The following is a 6,500-nucleotide window of genomic DNA, read 5'->3' as shown; positions in this document are numbered from 1 at the left end:
TGTATTGCCAAACATGCGCTAACTGACTGTTATAAGGAAACAAGTATAGATGAGGCACCAGTTAATATAATAATAACACTGATGATCTTCAAACATGATTACTATTATAATATTCATGCAGTCATTGTTCACTGTGGTTCTGGTATTGAATTTGGTCATTTTTACGCCTTGGTCAAAGATGAAACGGACTGGTTTAAGTTTGACGATAGTCGTGTCACAAAGTGTTCTGGCGATGTCTTCAATTTATTGAAGCCTCTGGAGACATCCTACACTTTGTTTTATGAGAGAGAAGACGTTGGCAGATTAAGATCTTCAGATGATGTGGTGCTGCAGGTTTTTCCAGGTTTTCCTGCAGCTGAAAAAGCAAATGCACCAGTGAAATCAATAAAGTCGCCGCGGAGCACCAACTAATTTCCATTGTTGTTTTTTAATTTCATGATTTGTATTTTGGAAGTGTTAATAAATAAAATAATTTTCGAAAAACCTAGACAGGGTGTAACATAAGTACGTTAAAATATTCAAATGACGTATTCCTGAGACAATTTTAAGAAAAAAAAGTCTTCATGAACTTGTGTCCGAAAATGCTTCGTTTCGGAGATACGAGGTGTTGAAATTGAATTTTTTTGTTCGCTTTTTGAAAATAACTCTTGCAGAAAATAAGTTATTTGCACGAAATTCGGTAACCGGGTTTTTTCTGACGTGGGAAATCATAATTTCGTATTAATTTTCATGTAACATCTAGAGGGCGCTATGTACGCTGTCATTATTTATTTCAAATTGCCCCTAACTTTTTTGACAGTAAACGTTTGGTACTTTTCATGAAAAAAACTAATTCCCACAACTTTTCCAAGTAAAAAAGTACAGCTCCTCAACAACGCTGGAGGTGATCGTTTTCGAGATATTTACAATTTTCTATATCGATGCATATTACATAGCTCCTAGAGCGCTAAGTGAAGTTGCTGAAAATATTACAAAAACCAGGTATGTGTTGGATCTAATCAAAATAAACAACTTTTTCCTATGAAATGTTTGATGAAAATAACTAAAATTGCAAAAAACTTATGACAAAAACCAACCATGTTTTGAAAAATTTCAACAATCTGTATTTCGAAAACGAATCATTCTTCGTTAAACATTTTATAGGAAAAAATTGTTTATTTTCACGAGATCCACCACATCCTTAGTTTTTGTAATGTTCTCAGCAACGTCACTTAGCGCCCTAGGAGCTAAGTAATATGCATCGATATAGAAAATTGTAAATAACTCGAAAACGATCACCTCCAGCGTTGTTGAGGAGGTGTACCTTTTTTACTTGGAAAAGGTGTAGGAATTAGGTTTTTTCATGAAAAGTACCAAAAGTTTACTGTCAAAAAAGTTAGGGCAACTTGAAATTAATAATGACAGCGTACGCAGCGCCCTCTGGATGTTACATGAAAATCAATACAGAATTATGATTTCCCACGTCAGAAAAACCCCGGGTACCGAATTTCGTGCAAATAACTTATTTTTTGCAGGAGTTATTTTCAAAAAGCGAACAAAAAATTTTATTTCAACACCTCGTATCTCCGAAACGAAGCATTTTCGGACACAAGTTCATATAGACTCTTTTTCTTAAGATTTTCATGGAATACTTCACTTGAATATTTTAATGTACTTATGTTACACCCTGTATAATCTTATTTCTTTTCGAAGATATATTTTTATCGTATTCTAGATATAAAGAGGTATCTATCTACATGCCATCAAATATACAGGTCGTTCATAAAATGTTATATATATTTCAAGAGTAACCTAGGCGTGTTAATAGCCCTCGCTATCGCTTGGCCTATCACTTACACGCTGCGATCCATAAAAACCTATTTTACAACCTTGATACATAAATAACTATTATAATATGGGATAATACGTGGGATCTTTTTGTCCCGGTAAAAATATTTTATTTATTTAGAAAACTATGATCAGATTATGATGATCAGTACCGTTATAAAAAATTATATCAAATGCGAAATGATAGAACAAAACTTGAGACTCAATTCGACTTTTTCCGGCGTGTCGTTTCTCCGGGACCAGATTGTTGGTATTGAAGTTTTTTTCTTTGAACAAAGGCTTGCGACTAACGCAAAGAATGAGTCTATTTTGACTAATTTAGCGAGTTTACAAGAGCTGTAATAATCAGCGGTACACTTGAATTGAAATATTTTTATTTGTCGTTCTTCGTCTTTTGTCGGATCGCGCACGAGTCGATTCAGTCAAGGAAAGTATTTTTAAAAAATGAAAAATACTGAAAGTATATACAAAATCAAAAGAAACCACACATATTTTATTTTAAATTTTTAAACTGCGATATCTGACAATTTAAATATTCCAATATACAGAATGAAATATGAGGTTGAAATTCATAATTACGATTTAAAGTTCATTTTACGTTTACTGTAAAAGAGCCCTTAATTTATCAGTTGTGAAGACATTCACTGGTATAATATAAAAGAATTGAAACTGTTCAAACTTCTAATAAACAGCATGTTAATTGTCAGAGGACATAATAGAAATGTTTCCCTTTCACTAGTTCGGACTTCCATTGTCTATTATATAAAATGATTTGAAATCCCTGAAACAAGTAAAAAAGAATAATTAAAAAGAATAGCTGAAAATAACAATTATATTAAGCAACAATAAACTTGAAATGCAATGATAGTGAAATAACCTACAAGTAAAAATATAATAATTGAATAAATAAAATTGAAGGAATGAAAAAAAGAAAATAATGAAAAATAAAAAAGTGTAGAGATTCCAAGTCACGTTAGTTGACGACGTTTCTATTGTTGGTATCTACAATCGTCTTCGGGTGATCACCCGAAGACGATTGTAGATACCAACAATCGAAACGTCGTGAACTAACGACGGGTGATCACCCGAAGACGATTGTAGATACCAACAATCGAAACGTCGTGAACTAACGTGACTTGGAATCTCTACACTTTTTTATTTTTCATTATTTTCTTTTTTTTATTCCTTCAATTTTATTTATTCAATTATTATATTTTTACTTGTAGGTTATTTCACTATCATTGCATTTCAAGTTTATTGTTGCTTAATATAATTGTTATTTTCAGCTATTCTTTTTAATTATTCTTTTTTACTTGTTTCAGGGATTTCAAATCATTTTATATAATAGACAATGGAAGTCCGAACTAGTGAAATTCATCACGAAACATTGTCAATCACCTTCAAACAGAAATGTTTCCAGACCACCACCCAACAGTGGCCATGTGCGGTTTCCATGCAAAATTAGGCGAATGGAGCTCTACCAATAAAAACCAGAGAGGCCAGGCACCTAAAAGACTTCGGAGACAATGCGTTCTTCTCCCCAGAGGCCCCAAGCCACCACCCTAGAGTGGATCATACTTCGACTACAACACTTCCAGTATTCTTTCAAGGAGGCCACAGTCATCATAATCCCCAAACGTCATGTTCCCCGACAACCATTGGCCAAAAATTGCCCCGTCGATGAGCAAAGTAGTAGAACGCGTCATTTTGAAAAGATATGAGGATCAGATGGAAGAACTGAATAATCTGCCCGATGAACGGTTTAGATTCAAACCGAAACAATTGATGGAACTGCAAGTCCTGAGAGTAGTCAACTATGCGATTGAAGGTTTCAACCTGAGCAAAGATTTCTTGACTGCCCTAAGGCGTTCACCTGGAAGAGGGCGCAACCGGGGGGACGCGTAATCTTCAGAAGACAGGAGATTCCTTGGACGAACAAAGAGCAAGATACCTGGGAGATACTTTCGACAGGAAGCCAACATTCAGGCTGGCGAAGGCTGCTTGACACAACCTATATCCCATCATTGGAAGCAAAAGCAACATGGATTTCCAAGAGAAACTGTTTATAATCAAGACAATCCTACCCCCGCCTCCAGACCCATAGGTTAATGAAAGTCTGCCTGCGGATGGCAGTAAATACTCCTAGATACATATCTCATCGATACATCTTTCGGGACCTGAATCGCCAGTGTACCTTTGTACCTCCAACCTTGGAAGCGAAGATCTTTGAAGATGCCAGCCAGTCGATCCAGATAAAAGTCAGGAAGAGATTCCAACAGATGATGGCCAGCTATAGCTACCTGCGTTACTTCCGGATGGTGTCCTGAATTGCATTCTAAAAAAATTGAATGTTTTAGAAATGGTATTGTTGCTCCACCAACTATTAGATATGTGCTTAATTCGTATTTTATTCAAAATCATTTCATACAATTGCTATTTGTTATAAGTATACTCCCACAGCACATGCCACCTTTCAAAAAATATCTATGGAAATTGATATTATGTCAACAGCTTTAGGTAAATGGCTCTTTGTTTTTAGGTATATGTAGAAGTGATAAACAGAATTACCGAAACGTCCAACATCGAACGTAACTGGAATATACCTAATTGAAACTGATACAGATGAAATCATTTTTTACCATCAACCACCTATCCCATATGAGCAACAATATAATTACAATTTTCCAGGAACCTTTCAAAAAATGTTAGTGATGGTTATTCACAATAACGTGTTTGTAGTTACGAAGACAGCAATGCCCTAATGTTTATCAACATAAAAAGAGTAGAAAAACGTGTTTTTGTATAATTCAGTATTGATAAAAAAGTATTTGTTTCAAAAGTAATTTTTTTCGTGTGATTCAATGTGCATATGAAAATAGTTGTTTCGAGAGGGTTTTTTTTCAGTTTGTGTCTGAAAGATGACATGAGTAGATTAAAATCAATCATCGTGACATGAAGACGTAATTTCATGAATCAATTTTCGTACTGAAAGATTTGGTACTGAAGAACCAATAAGGCAAGTATCGGATGTCTTCCAGTGACGATGACAGTGTTCCATGTAGGTAAAATTTCACCTCTTTCATTTACAATATTGTGTAGTAATCCTGTGAATGGTATCTGATTGAATTCAATAAGGCATGTTTAGAATACAAACTGAATAGATAAAAGTGTTTTTGTATAATTCAGTGTTCATATGAAAGTACATATTTGTTTCGAAAGTAATTTTCTTTCGTGTAATTCAATGTTTATATGGAAGTAACTGAAAAACCCTTTTCATTCAGTTCGTATTTGAAAGTTACTTCTTTGCATAATCTAAACGTCTTTGTATAGAGTTAGAAATTAGAAGATGGAGAAGTAGAAAGCCGAAACCTTTCTTTCCTAATGAAAAACAAAATCTTCAGTCCATTCGAGATTTTGTTTTATGACAATATACTCGTATAGTGTCAGTCTCGACGAGGACTGAAGCATATTTAAAGTTTATTATATGTTTAAAAAAATATGTTTTTTCCGTTAACCAGCTATGTTTAAAAAAATATGTTTTTTCCGTTAACCAGCTATCGCACCCCTACGAACGACTACCCTCAGAAGTCGAAACTTGTGCGAGCTAAGGACTAACGAGGTTTCATCTTTTAACGTGTGATTCCTAACACGGGTTGATAACAAGTGAAAATCGAGCGTTCAGCCTGGGGCTTTAACCATCGACTCACACATCGGCCGATTGACTGAGTGAACAAAGCACCCACGTCGAACCGCCCAGCTACCGACCTACTACTCTAGAATCATTAACAAAAGTTTGTTCAGCAAATCGGATTTATTTCTCTTGCAGACGAAGTATTGGTCAGAAGGTGATACTAAATTGAATGTTTGAAGTGTCAAAAAAAATATTCAAAATTTCACCCAGTTGTTTTGGCATTACATACTAGTCATGAAATTATGGTCAGCACCCTTTTTATTTTCTTATTCGCAAGATTTAAACTTACAACTTCGAGTTGTAAATACCCTTTTCATCCGCCTGAATTTTGTTTGGGAACAATTCATCTGTTTCCGATGAGGCAAATATCCAGTCCTCAGTACCAAGGAAGTTTACGTTCTATTTGAAAATTCGCACAAACAAATCGAAGTGGTCAAAAACCAAAGTAATATTTGAAGCACTCTGTATAAAAATAAATGATCAGAGATTTACACATTACTTTTGTATTCTGTACGTCGCTTCACCATATGAAATGAAGATCTTCCAAGAAAACAGATAAATTACAATTATTTCATTAAGCATTCTTTACTATTTATTTGTCCAAAAAATGTATGACTTGGTATCGATGGTGTGAGAAAAATTTAGAGCTGAGTAGAGAACGAAGGGATCTTTTCAACGATAGAAAATTAATATGATGTTAAATTGAAAAAATAATTTTTTTGCTGTTACGGAAAACTGTATCACCCTTTGCATCTAAAACTATTTTCTAGCTTTTCTAACTAATTATCAGCCTTTCTGGCTAAGACATTTCATGTCAGCATTTTCGATATATCGATGAGTAAATACGCACTGCTGGGACTTTCGGTAGATGCCGTACACCTGCAATCATCTTTAAGTTAACAACATTTACGAATCTAGTAGAAACCAAGGGGTTCTGACCCTCATCGCCTGTTGTTGGTTACGCCTTTGGCAATATATTTAA

This window comes from Leptinotarsa decemlineata, unplaced genomic scaffold, assembly GCF_025532065.1.
Source record: "Leptinotarsa decemlineata unplaced genomic scaffold, Ldec_3_MD MMD2_tig00026282_RagTag_RagTag, whole genome shotgun sequence".
NCBI classification, from domain to species: domain Eukaryota; kingdom Metazoa; phylum Arthropoda; class Insecta; order Coleoptera; family Chrysomelidae; genus Leptinotarsa; species Leptinotarsa decemlineata.
This window is presented reverse-complemented; position numbering follows the sequence as displayed.